This window comes from Thermobia domestica, chromosome 13 (assembly GCF_964235325.1).
Source record: "Thermobia domestica chromosome 13, izTheDome1.hap1.1, whole genome shotgun sequence".
Taxonomy (NCBI): domain Eukaryota; kingdom Metazoa; phylum Arthropoda; class Insecta; order Zygentoma; family Lepismatidae; genus Thermobia; species Thermobia domestica.
Genome location: NC_137466.1, coordinates 26,562,235 through 26,575,350, shown reverse-complemented (window position 1 = coordinate 26,575,350; position 13,116 = coordinate 26,562,235).

The following is a 13,116-nucleotide window of genomic DNA, read 5'->3' as shown; positions in this document are numbered from 1 at the left end:
AGTGCGAAACACACTACAACACGTAGGTTCTGTTAGTTGAACAAATGCTGGTTATCTTCTCGCCTAGGGGCGGCGCTAGGAATCAATGAAGACATAGGAGCTCTGTTAGTGCAGAAGGTGTTACTGTGCATATGATGGGCATATGTGAGGTAGATGAGCGTCTATAGAGTATGGTTCATAATAGACGGTATCAGGATATTCTGGATGCAGAGTGTTTCGGTGTAGAGTAAAGAGTGATGAGAGCGGAGGAAAAAGACCTGCACGGGGGAGATACTTCGGTCGTGTTCTTCAAAAGCTTGCTGCACAAGTGGGTGATTGTCGTGCAGGCGCTGGGTGATATATTTGGTTCGGAGTGTTTCTAATTGATACAAGATGTGTGGAAACGTAAGTCTGTTATAAAGATCTTGAGTGGGACTTGGTAATTTGATACGAAAAGCGATTCGCAAAGTGTGACGTTCCGGGATGCGGAATTTCTCATAGTAGGAGGTCTGAGCAGATGTCCAAGCTGTAAATCCGTACGTGATAATAGAACGGAGAAAAACCTTGCATGTGTTGAGAATTGTATGAGCGTTGAGTCTCCAGGTAGTTCCAGCAAAACGTTTCTGGAGATTGAGGTGAGAGTAAGCCTTCTTGGAGATATCTTTTAGTGTGCTGTCCAGATTAGATGCTGATCGAAAGTGACTCCAAGATATTTGACACTACGAGTAGGGTTGAACAATACATCTTGCACTGTGAGGTGCAGAAGTCTTGGATTTCTGTGGACATGGGAAAGGTGCTTCGAAGCAAGAAAGACAATTGCTTGAGGGTTTTCCGGGTTTATTTTTAGTCTCCACTGGGAGCACATATCAACAAAGGCATTGATAGTATCCTGTAGAGCTAAATTGACTTGGTGAATGGTTTTCCCTGTCACAAAGAAAGCAGTGTCATCGGCATACTGGAAGAGTTTAACTGGACACCAGGAAAGTCGGAGACAAAGAGAATATATAGTAACACAGATCCTTGGGGAACTCCGGAATGAAGAAAAATGAGAAATTAAAAACTGGAGTTGATACAGACGTATGCAAGTCGACAAGTGAGAAAATTAAAAATGAATCTGATGTAAGCAATAGGCAAGCGCAGCTGCTTGAGTTTATAAATGAGAACGATGCCAGACCTTATCGCATTCCATTTCGAGGTCAAACAGGACCAAATAGGTTGGATTACCTGTGTTAAAGTAAATATAGATGGAATTTGAAAGGCGAAGCAACTGATCATTTATGCTGAAAGAAGGTCTGAAACCAGGTGCTTCGAGCGGAATGACGTTGTGTAGTGCCAGGTACGAATGAAGACATTTAACCATGATGCGTTCTAGTATTTTACTAAATGTTGACGTTAGTTGAATATGGCAGTACGAGCTGACAGAGACAACAGGTTTTGTGGTTTGCGGAACATTAAGGTTTTTGAAGTTTTCCAGTCAGCAGGTATAAAGCCAGTGCGAAGAATAAAGGTATAGATGATACAAAGCAGATATAAGACTACGTAGGGCTTTCTTTAATGTGTCAATATGTAATAGAGTCCATGCCAGGGGCTTTGTTACGTCTATGAGCTACCACTGTGGTGGTGTCAGGGATCGAGATCGGTGCAGTATGAGAATTGTTTTCGGGTAGACTGTGATAAACATTAGTTTGTAGATGAGGAGAATCTAGATTGAGCTTGTCGACTAGATGAGAACGATATGGATATTCAGGTGCGAGGTGTACGAAGATGTCCTGGACATACCTGGCAAATGCATTGGCTTTGTCTGTATCAGTATGAAGCGGAGTATTTTTGTCGATGAGAGGAAATGTTGTGTGAGTATTTTAACCTGTAAGTAGCCGGAAACGTTTCCAATACTGAGTAGGATATGAAGGAGAGCCGAGATTATTTGCAAGTTTTCACCCAGCAGCGCAACTTGTAATTTTTAAGGTAGTTGTGAACCGTTCGTTGCAATTGCCTGTGATGATGATGAGAGTCAAGGTTGCCAGTTGCAGCATAATCTCTATAAAACTGTCGGGACCGTTTGATCAGTGGTAAGTATTGAGGAGGTAAAGAGGGTCGAAAATTTATAAGGGTAGAGTTAGAGATGTATTTGTCTGTGACGTTAAGCATAACAGCGATGATAGAATCCAGAGCATGAGAGAGTTGGAGATCTGTAGGCATTCCAAGTGCTTTATCATAGCGGTAGGTAATACTTAGAGAAGGCGTCTGAGTAGTGGTATTGCCATGAGTCTGAATAACTAATTTGATTGTAGCATGATCACTACCAATGAGATCAAGAACGATAGCAGAGCTACATTGTGATGTTTTGCTCGAAACAATAAGTATGTCTGGGGTAGTCTGACTCCTGTGGCGAGTCGGTTTAGGTAGTGGCAAAGTCACTCCGGTAGTATGACTGGTGATGTAATTGAAGAAACAATCCCGTTCTGTAGCTGTCCGACTATGTAAATTTACATCTGCCATGATTATGTAGGTGCGGAAGTTATTGGAGATATATTGAAATAAGCTGAATGGAAAATCATGACCCGGACGAACGGAAATGGTTGCCACAGTCACATACAGTGCTTGATAGTACAGTGATGTAATAAGGTATTCAGAAAGATTTGGGAGAACTGGACAATGACTACGAAACCGAACAGAAGGCAAAAACCAAATCGCTACTCCCCCATTGGCTCGTCTAGCAAGTTTAGTGCTATCTTGGCGCAACAAGTGGAAGCGAGATATGCGTCGAGGCAGTCTATGGGTGAGATATGACTCATTAAGGATGAAGGTATTAATTTGTTCTTCTAGTAAAAGCACTCCAAAATGCGGCTTACACTGTGGTAAAGATCGGATATTTAAAAATAAGAAAGATAGCGCCATAGTGCAATACAGAATAATATGGATTGTGACTGGATAGCGTTTAGACTTCGGTTTCAAGGAGATTTGAGTGATAATATACACTATTATCTGAATATGTTGGACAGATATTGGCGTGGAAAATTGCCTTGGCCGCGGATTGAATTTGTTGAGCGATGTGATCTCGTAGGAATGGGTGAATGTTTTCCGGCGAGAGGGTTAGAAACGTCAGTAGCTGGTGAATAGTGACAGGTTATCGTAGAGCAGGATAGGTGTGAGGTTGGATTTGTTGTGGTATGCGTAGTGGTGCTACAGTCTCCGGTTTTGATGGCTCTGGAGCTGCCTTGGAACGACATTTGTAGCTGTATATCGAGTGAGAATGATCTTGACATGTGGAGCAGGTCGGAGGTAGTTTCAAATTTGTACAGCTGCGTATAGAGTGGGGTCCAGAGCAGTAGCCACACTTGAACGGGTTTTTGCACTGTTAAGTAGAGTGCTGGCCATAAACCTGACATCGCTCGCAACGAAGAGGTAAAGGAGCAGAGGTGCGTGATGGTTCAACGCGATGACGCTGTTTCTATATGTATGCGCCACGGGTTAGTAGCTCATCGATAGTATGTTGAGAGCTTGTGAGTACCCGCACCATGTAGATCAAACCATGGTGTTTTTTGATCTTGAGACATTTAATGATATTATGACCTTCTTGTTTTAGTTCTTCAAAGACTTCCTTGTCAGTGTAACTCGGATCTACCCCTCATATCAGGACAGACTGTGTGGTCGATTTTCTCAGTGCTAGCGGCTCTTTCGTGCGTTGATCACTTAGCTTGGTCATAGTTGACTTAGATACAAAGATCTCAAAACTGAATTAGTTCCTGGTCGTAAGGAGAAATTCAGGATCCGGTGTCTTAATAATCATGCCGTTCTATGTCCAGTCTATCTGAGTGATATTAGCCCGGGGCATATACTTTGTGATCTGCACCAAGAGATGTTTTGGATTTGAAAATTTGGGATCAAAATTCTGATGTAAGAAAGAATAAATTGGTGGTCGACTCGGTGGAGGCAGATTGAAAACTGGCCGTCATCCTGAATGTCAAGGATAATTGATGCTTCAGAGCTTGCATTGCTTAACATATGCTGGCGCTTAGCAAGCAGCACCTTTGTGGATGCTACAGGAGAACGTTGACGAGATGGAAAGCCTTGGCTGGTAGAAATCCTTTCCAGAGAGTGACATCTCTGTGTTATCGCGTTCCCGTAGGAGCAAGATGCTTCCTGTAAAACAGGCGGTAAGCCAGAATTTTGCCCAACTACAGGTTGGGATGCCATAAGTGACGTTTAAGTTGCTGACGTATGTTAGAATGTAATGTGTCGAAGTGACGTGATGAGATGAATGAATGAATGAATGATAAAGCTAAGCTTCCAAAAATATGCACACTGATGTGTACGATAATGCAGTTCCACTCGGGTGAAACCCTGAATCTCTCCCACTCTCTCACCCGTTACTGAGACTTGCCGTACTTGCGTCCACAAATACGTAATAATCACAGCCTGGACTTCACACTGAGAAACAGTGCCTCCAATGGGAAAGCTGGAAACCAGTGAAGTATGAAAAAAAACATTTTTTTAGAGTGGTGGGTAGTAACAGTACTTTACTTATTGAGTTGGAAGGTGATGGGTGTCAATTTAAGTAAAACAATTGTTGATTGCTGAAGAACTTGTAATCACTGGGGGTTAAGAACCGGCCACTAGAGGGTTTCGCTCTCTCTCTTGGCCAGGGTGTGACGACATGGATTGTCACAAATATGTAATGAGGATTTTGCGTGATGTATGTATATATAAATAGGTAACTTATCATCATGGATTTATTGGGAAGTAGATGGCGTCATCTTTTATTTTGTGGAGACATACGACCTTATTCTCCCTTTACCTCTTCCATCCACCCTTTCTGGTCTCAAACAGGTGTGTTTTAATTTGAGAAAATATATTCGAAGATCTGGTACCAGCTGGTAATGTAAAATGACAAGGCCCTCGTGATCTAGAATCCGGATTGTGATTGGTTGGTTTTGAACCCGGAATGGAAGCCATGGATCAACTGACGTACATCGTCAGTTGGTCACTGTTTAAGGTACGTAGTGTTTGTTTTTTACACTTTGTTAAATTAAATTATTGTTTTTGTGGAAAATGGTGAAAAATTTATCAGTGGAATTTCCGTGAGTATACTCAACTGTATTTGAAGAAACGATTACTTAAAGATTGACATATTTTGACGCGAGCAAGTGTATGATTTTGCTAATTAAAAATTTGACTAAAAGATGAGAAAATTGGAGGTTGCTGTAGACCATCTTGGAATGGCGTTTTTAACCCAAAAAAAATGTATTCTAGGCTGTTTTCTATCAGGAACTGTAGGTTTTTTATTATTATCCAATTGTTAATATTTTGTTTATTATTATTTTTTCATTTTTTAAATATTTTTCTTTATTTATAATAAATTGTTTATCCTTGTTAATTTGAAATAGTACGGTTGTCATTGCTAAGTAACTTCCTAAAATAACGGAAATATTTTTTTCTTGAATTTTGTATATTAAAAGTGAGAGTGATACATATACATTATCTGGGTGCGATACGCGGCCTTTTAATACAGTACCGGCGAAAACTCTCCCCAGTTTTTTTCAGGATTATTCCCCGGTGGGCAGGTCTGTAATTTGAAGGTTAGAAATGTGCTCCTCTCTCTTTCTTTCAAGTATGGATTTTGGGCCGGGGTGGTCATTCTGAAAGAAAAGGGATTAAGGATGTTTTCGTTACAAGGGGTGTGGAAACATAAATTATTCTTTATTAAACTAATAGCTGGTCAAGGAGCTGTGAAACAATCATTGTTATTATACACTAACAAAAATCAAAAAATAAAGATATTAAACAACAATAACATTAACCCTTATCCGGGCAAGACATTGTAACGTAAACGGGCAACCGGGGCCTGTGAGGCCCAGTATATATTTTAAGTGCAGAATACACAAAATCAATGACTATTGTCACTTACTGTTTAGACTAGTCTAGAATGTAGTCTAGAATGTACCGGTATATATTTTTGTCAAGTAGCGAAACTTCGTTCACGCTTTTGTAAGCCAAGCAGAATAGCAAATCCGGTCCAGACATTTTTGTAACGTAAACGGGCAACCGGGGCCTGTCAGGCCCAGTATATATTTTAAGTGCAGAACACTCAAAATTCAATGTCTGTTGCCGCATACTGTTCCGACTAAAGGTTACAATAGTCACGTGTTCAATATATAATTATGAGACAATTTGATCTAATATTTGACAGGAATTTCACTGAAGTTATACGGGGCCTCCTAGGCCCCGGTTGCCCGGTTACGTCAGGAAAAGATTTTCAAATTAAAAAAAAATATTAGCTTTACCAACTCGATATGTTCATGATTTTAACTTCGACGAAAGATAGAAAAATTCGGTATTTTATGTCTTCGAAATATGTATGGTTATTGAGAAAGTTTAGAAAAATGAAGCTACTGGGCCTGGGAGGCCCCGGTTGCCCGGATAAGGGTTAATAATATATCAATAATAACAAACTAGTAATGAAAGGTGCACATACAGAAAGATAACAAAAAGGTGCGAAAAAAACTCTGAAACTAGTGAATAACGTAGGAAATGCAAAAATGGATAAAAGATTATGAGCGAGGTGCTCGTAATGCCAGAATACAGCATATAGATGTTAGTACAAACAAATGCAGATTAATCTTCTGTCTTGGGGCGTCTCAGAACTGATGAGAAACATAGGGTAAGCCCAGATTAGAGAGACAAGCGCTTATGATGGAAAAAGATGAGGAAGATGTTGACGGATGAGTTGGTGGCGGGAGAAGGTGGCGTGGTGATGATCTGCTGGAAGAGTGAGGATGTATATGGAAAGAAAATTCTGAGTGGTGTATCATCATCACCATCATCATCATCATAGGTATTCTGCCTTTATTGCAGGTCACTTGCCTCAGCTGAGAAGCTTCCATGTTCCACGGTCCTCCGCTAACCTTTTCGTCTTCACGTACGATCTTTCTGTTTTAATATCATCCATTAATTGTAGTCTCCTTCGCCCCCTCCCTCTCTTTCCCGCCACCATACGCTCTAGGACGTCCCTCATGATGCAATCTCTTCTTAGGCAATGCCCCAACCAATTTCTCTTCCTCTTCTTAATAATATCTAAAAGTGTTCTTTTCTCGGAAATGAGTGGTATATAGCAGTACTTAATTGAGATTCTTGTTCCAAATCAGTAAATATGGTGTCAAAAAAGATATCTTTATGATAATGGAGACTGATAGTTATGAACTTATGACGCAATTGTGCAATGTGTTGAACAAGCGGAGGAAAGGTAATTTTGTCATACAAGTCAGTATTATGATACGGAAGTTTGATCCTAAATGCAAGAGGAATGGCATGTCTCTCTAGAATTTCAAATCTATTGTAAAATTTTGGAGACGCTGAACACCAGGGTATGTGTCCAAATGTAAGTATACTCTGCATGATTGCTTTGTATGTGTTAAGCAATAATTTGGAATTTAAACCCATTTTTTTTCAATATTTCGTGGGATGTGACTCTGTATTCAATTAACTGCATGCTTTGCTCCAGGTAAGCCGTTTATGAGTAACAATGCAGTTATGAACTTTCCTTTGCCATCTTCTTCCTTGAGTCAAATACTCTGGATTTCGTGTTTGTTCGTATTTTCGAAAGTAAGTGCGAGACATTTCGACGAGAGCCAAGTACTGCGGAGGTAGCATAGGTTGGTATGTTTTGACTCGATATATAGGTATGTTTTTGTTAGCGCTACTGGTGACAGCTGTGCTAATGCTATGGACAGTATTATTAAGGTTGGTGGTACAAAGGAGGCAAGAGCAACATCTATATCAGTACAAAACTGATCCCATTTCGCCTTGTCGTATAACATGATAGTTCTCATAGTTGATTGAGATAATTTTCGTCGCTGATGGTTGATAACGACTATCACCGGAAGATGGTCGCTGCCGATACAATCTACCCAGTACATGTATATTACATTTATCGACCATAGAGGCAGTGCTAATAACAACATCGGGTGTAGTCTGTTTAGGCAATTGATGTACAGATCCATGTAAATTAAGAGTTATATGATCGAAAAACTTAGCTTTATTGAGGGCAGAGCGACTGTGAATATTAACGTCGGCTAGTATGACAAGATGTTTAAAGTGGTGAAACAAATAGTTGAAGAAGACAAGTGGAATGATATGACCTGGTCGAACGTATATTGTAGCTACTGTTAATATAAGGTGAGGAAGGTAAACTGTTGTCACTAGGTGTTTTGGTAACTGCACATGCTGCGGAAGAGAGTTGCATCTATAAGAGAGTTTATTACGAACTCCAATTGCAACGCCACCTTGGGCTCGTACGTTATTGTCTGCGTAATCGCAGCGAAGAAATTGATATCGAGGAATTGAACGTAAGTAGCAGGTTTGAGTGCAGTCTCATTTAGTACAAACAAATCGATATTTTACTCAAGCGGTAACTGCTCAAATAGTATTCGGTGTTGTGCTTAAGAACGAATGTTCAGTAAAAGAAGTGTAAGAGCCATATTCATACACAACATTACGGAGTTAAACTGCAGTGTCTCGAGGAGCAATATGAAAATGAACGTACGATCCAGAATATGTAGCATACAAGTTAACTTGAAATATGGCGGAGGCTGCTGCAATAACATGATCTAGTATAAGTTGACGTTGGAATGGGAAAATATTTTGTAATACGAGCGTTATGTAGCGGAGGAAGTTTTCCAAAATAAGAGTAGAGGTGATATACTGTGACAAAGACACGTTAGAATCTATGGTACGTAGCGGTAAAGTCATCTCCAGATGGTCAGGAGTTGGAGTCAGTTTGCCTATACATTTGTAACTGTACATTGGGTGCCTGTCACTGGAACAGGTCGAACATAGAGGTGGTTTTTCTGTATTAGGACACTCTTTAGTATCATGGTTGCCAGTACGGAAGCCGCATTTTACGACATTTGGACACTTAGCCGTTATATGTTGGTTGTACACCTGGCACCTTTCACATCCAATTGGAAGAGGGAGACTTGTTCGGGATGGTTCCACCTTATGACGTTTCTTAAATATGTATCCGCCATCTTGTAACAAGACATCGATGGAGGATTGAGAAGTGGTCAAAACTCTCATATACATTGGACCGTTATTATTTCAGATACGAATACATTTGGTCACTTCAATTCCCTCTACTTTTAGCTCCTCAACCACCTCATCATCAGTTATTTCAGGTAAAACTCCGCGAATAACTACGGACATCATTGGTGTTCTCGAAGATGGAGGAGTATGCTTCATTTTGTCAGGAAGCTTAAACAGTTGTGCAGCTTTGCCAAAAGTCTCGTAACTGGCCTTATAACACCGCCCCTGGTGAAAACTATCTGTTGCATACTGGCCCTTGGAAGATACTTGATAATCTGATTAAAGATATGGCGGGTGTTACTGTACTTTGGGTCGAAGTTAGTAAGAAAAGAATGAAAATAAGGACGAGCAAGGGTGGTTGCATATGACTATTGTAATCCAACAGTAGATATGCTAGGATCCCCAGCGGCCGTCTGCATTGATTCCGATTCTTCAGGGTTTCGAATGTAGGTAGGAGAGCGAGATCTGGAACGCTTATCAGCCGACTCTAAATTACCCTCCGAGAGCTGACGGGTACGTCGATTGGTTCGAGGATCGTGTTTGGCATCAGCCACTGGTTTAGGTGTGGGGCCTTGAACTAATCCCGGTAGCTTATGCATGGTGCAGTAAACAATTTGCACCGCATAAGGTGAGGTAAAGAGCACCCCGTTCAGATAGTGCTACAGGTAGCCCAAGCAAAGCGACAAAAGAGTTGGTCATAGTGTGAACACAAACAATGGCCTTCAAAATTATGATAAACCCTTCAGAAGACGAAGATCCTCTGTCAATCTCCTAGGTAGAGTATCTGCACAGATCTCATAAGTACGTTTGCAATAAGTGATCACTGCTTAGTACAGTAACTAACTACAAGAGGAGTTAGGTTTGTAGTGAGTATGAAAAAAGGTTCTTTTATTTTTTACCAGCTAGCCTACGCTAGCTACTACCCAAAGAGGGTTCCGCCCTCTGTAGAGGAAGAGATGTTTAATATATTGTGCTGTTCAGGAAGCAGTGGTTGGGCTATGGGTAGGTACAGAAGACTTTATTATTGAGAATTTAAGTCATTATGGCCTTTAACGATAATCATGAGGAAAGGTAAATACATAAACTTCAGTGAAGGAAAACCAGAACTGTAACTGATATGATGAGAAATGATGAAATGAAGTGCGAAATTCACTACAACACATAGGTTCTGTTAGTTCAACAAATACTGGTTCTGTTAGTTCAACAAATCTTCTCGCCTAGGGGTGGCGATAGGCATCAATGAAGACACAGGAGCCCTGTTAGTACAAAACGTGTTACTGTGCGCATGATGGCCATATGTGAGGTAGATGAGAGTTTGTAGTGTAGGGCTTGTAGTAGACGGCCTCAGGGTGGTCTGGAGGTAATGTAACAGTACAAAGTGAATAGTAATGAGAGCGGAGGGAACAGAGTAGCGGTAGGGGAGGTACTTCGGGCGTGGTATTCAAAAGTTGGCTGAAGAAGTGGATGATTGTTGTGCCGGCGCTGGGTGATATATTTAGTGCGTAGTGTCTCTAAATAAGACAAGATATGCGGAAATGGAAGTCTATGATAGAGATGAATTCGCAAGGCATAACGTTCCAGGATGCTTAATTTCTCATAGTATGAGGTCGGAAAAGATATCCAAGCTGTAAATTCGTACGTGAGAATAGGGCGGAGGAAAACTTTGTATGTGTTAAGAATTATATAAGTATGGAGTCCCCACGTAGTTCGAGCAAGACTTTCAGAAAATTGAGGCGAGAGTACGCCTTCTTGGAGATATCTTTGATGTGCTGTACAGGTTAGATGATGATCGAAGGTTTCTCCTAAATATTTGACACTGCGAGTAGGTTTTAAAGGTGCATCTTGTCCAGAGAAGTTTAAGAGTGTTGGGTTGCGGTGTACACAGGAACAATGCTTAGGAGCAAAAAATACTTAGGAGCATTAAGTTTTTGCTGGGTTTATTATCAGTCTCCAGTGGGAGCACCAATCAACAAAGGCATTGATAGCATCCTGGATAACCAGATTAAGCTGATGAATTGATTTTCCCGTCGCAAAAAGTGCAGTGTCATCGGCATACTGAAAGAGCTTAGCAGTATCTGGAATTGCTGGGAAGTCGGAAACGAATAGAATATGTAGTAAGGGCGACAAAGCCGATCCTTCGAGAACTCCAGAATGAAGAAAAATAGGAAATGTAGAACTAGTGTTGATACAGACGTAAGCCAGTCGACAGGTAAGAAAATTAAAGATGAATCTAAGGTAAGCAATAGGCAGGCGGAGCTCTTTGAGTTTATAGATGAGAGCGGGATGCCAGACCTTGTCGAATGCCTTCTCGAGATCAAACAGGAACAAGCAGAACGGGTTGCCTGTGTTAAAGTGATTATGGTGGAATTTGAGAGGAGAAGCAATTGGTCATTAATGCTGAAAGAAGGTCTGAAATCAGCTTGCTCGAGTTGAATGATTTCGTGATGTGCCAGGTATGAATGAAGACGTTTGACAACAATGCGTTATAGTATTTTACTGAAGGTCGATATTAGTTGAATAGGACGGTATGAGCTATCAGAAGCAACATTTTTATGAGGTTTGAGAAACATAAGAGTTTTCGAAATTTTCCAGTCAGCAGGTACAAAGACAGTGCGAATGTAACAAAGCAGATATAATACTACGTACGGACTTCCTTTAATGTGTCTATATGTAATAGGGTCCATGCCAGGGGCTGTTTACGTCTGTGAGTTGCAACTGAATTAATGTCAGATATAGAGGTCGGTGTAGTAAGAGGATTGTTTTCACGCAGAGTGTGATTAACATTAGGCTGTAGATGAGGAGAATCCAGATTCAGTTTGTAGACTGGATGAGAACAATTTGGATATTCAGGTCCGAGAGGCATAAAGATGTCCTGGAGATACCTTGCAAATGCATTGGCCTTGTCTGTATCAGTGTGCAGCGGAGTATTGTTGTCGATAAAAGGATATGTTGTGCGGGTATTTTGATCTTGTCGGAATCTTTTACAATACTGAGTGGGATGTGAAAGTGAGCCGAGATTGTTGCAAGCTTTGATCCAGCATCGCAATTTGTAGTCCTTAAGGCAGTTGTGCACCGTTCGTTGCAACTGCCTGTGAGGATGAAGTGAGTCAAGGTTGTCTGTGGCAGGAAAATCTCTATAAAACTTGTCAGGACCGTTTGATCAGTGGTAAGTATTGAGGAGGTAAAGAGGGTCGAAATGTCGAAACGGTTGACTTAGGGATATATTTGTCTGTGATGTTAAGCATAACAGCGATGATAGAATCCAGAGCATGAAAGAGTTGGAATTCGGTAGTTGGTGAAGGAAGATCATTAAGATGATCCTGAAGATATGATCTATAGGCTGTCCAATTTGCTGTATCGAACGATAAACAGTACGGGGAGGAGAAGGCTGAGAAGTGGTAGTTACACGAGTCTGAATGTCTAGTTTTATTGGAGCATGATCGCTACCAATGGGATCAAGAACGATAACACAGGTACGATGTGATATGTTGCTCGAAACAATATCTGTAGTAGTCTGACTCGCTGGACGAGTCGGTTTTGGAAGTAGCAGAGTCACTCCAGCAGTATGACTGGTGACGTAATTGAGGAAACGGTCCCATTGCATATGTGTCCGGCTATGTAAATTCATATCTTCTATAATTAGGTAGGTGCGGAAGGTATTGGAGATATACTGAAAGAAGCTGAGCGGAATATCATGCCCAGGACGGATGTATATGGTTGCTACAGTCACAAACAATTCCTGATAATATAATGATGTGATATGGTATTCAGGAAGATTGTGCAGAGTCGGAGAATGACTACGAAATGGGATAGAAGGTGAAAACCAATCTCTACTCCCCCGTTGGCTCGCCTAGCAGGTAAAGTGCTATCTTGACGTAACAGTTGGAGGCGAAGTATGCGGCATGACAATCTGGGGTGAGATGTGCCTTATTAAGAATAAAGGCATGGATTTTTTCTTCGAGTAAAAACGTTTCGAAGAGCGGCTTATGCTGTGGTAAAGGACGGATGTTTAAGAACGAAAAAGAGAGCGTCATAATGCAGTGAATGGTTAGAGGA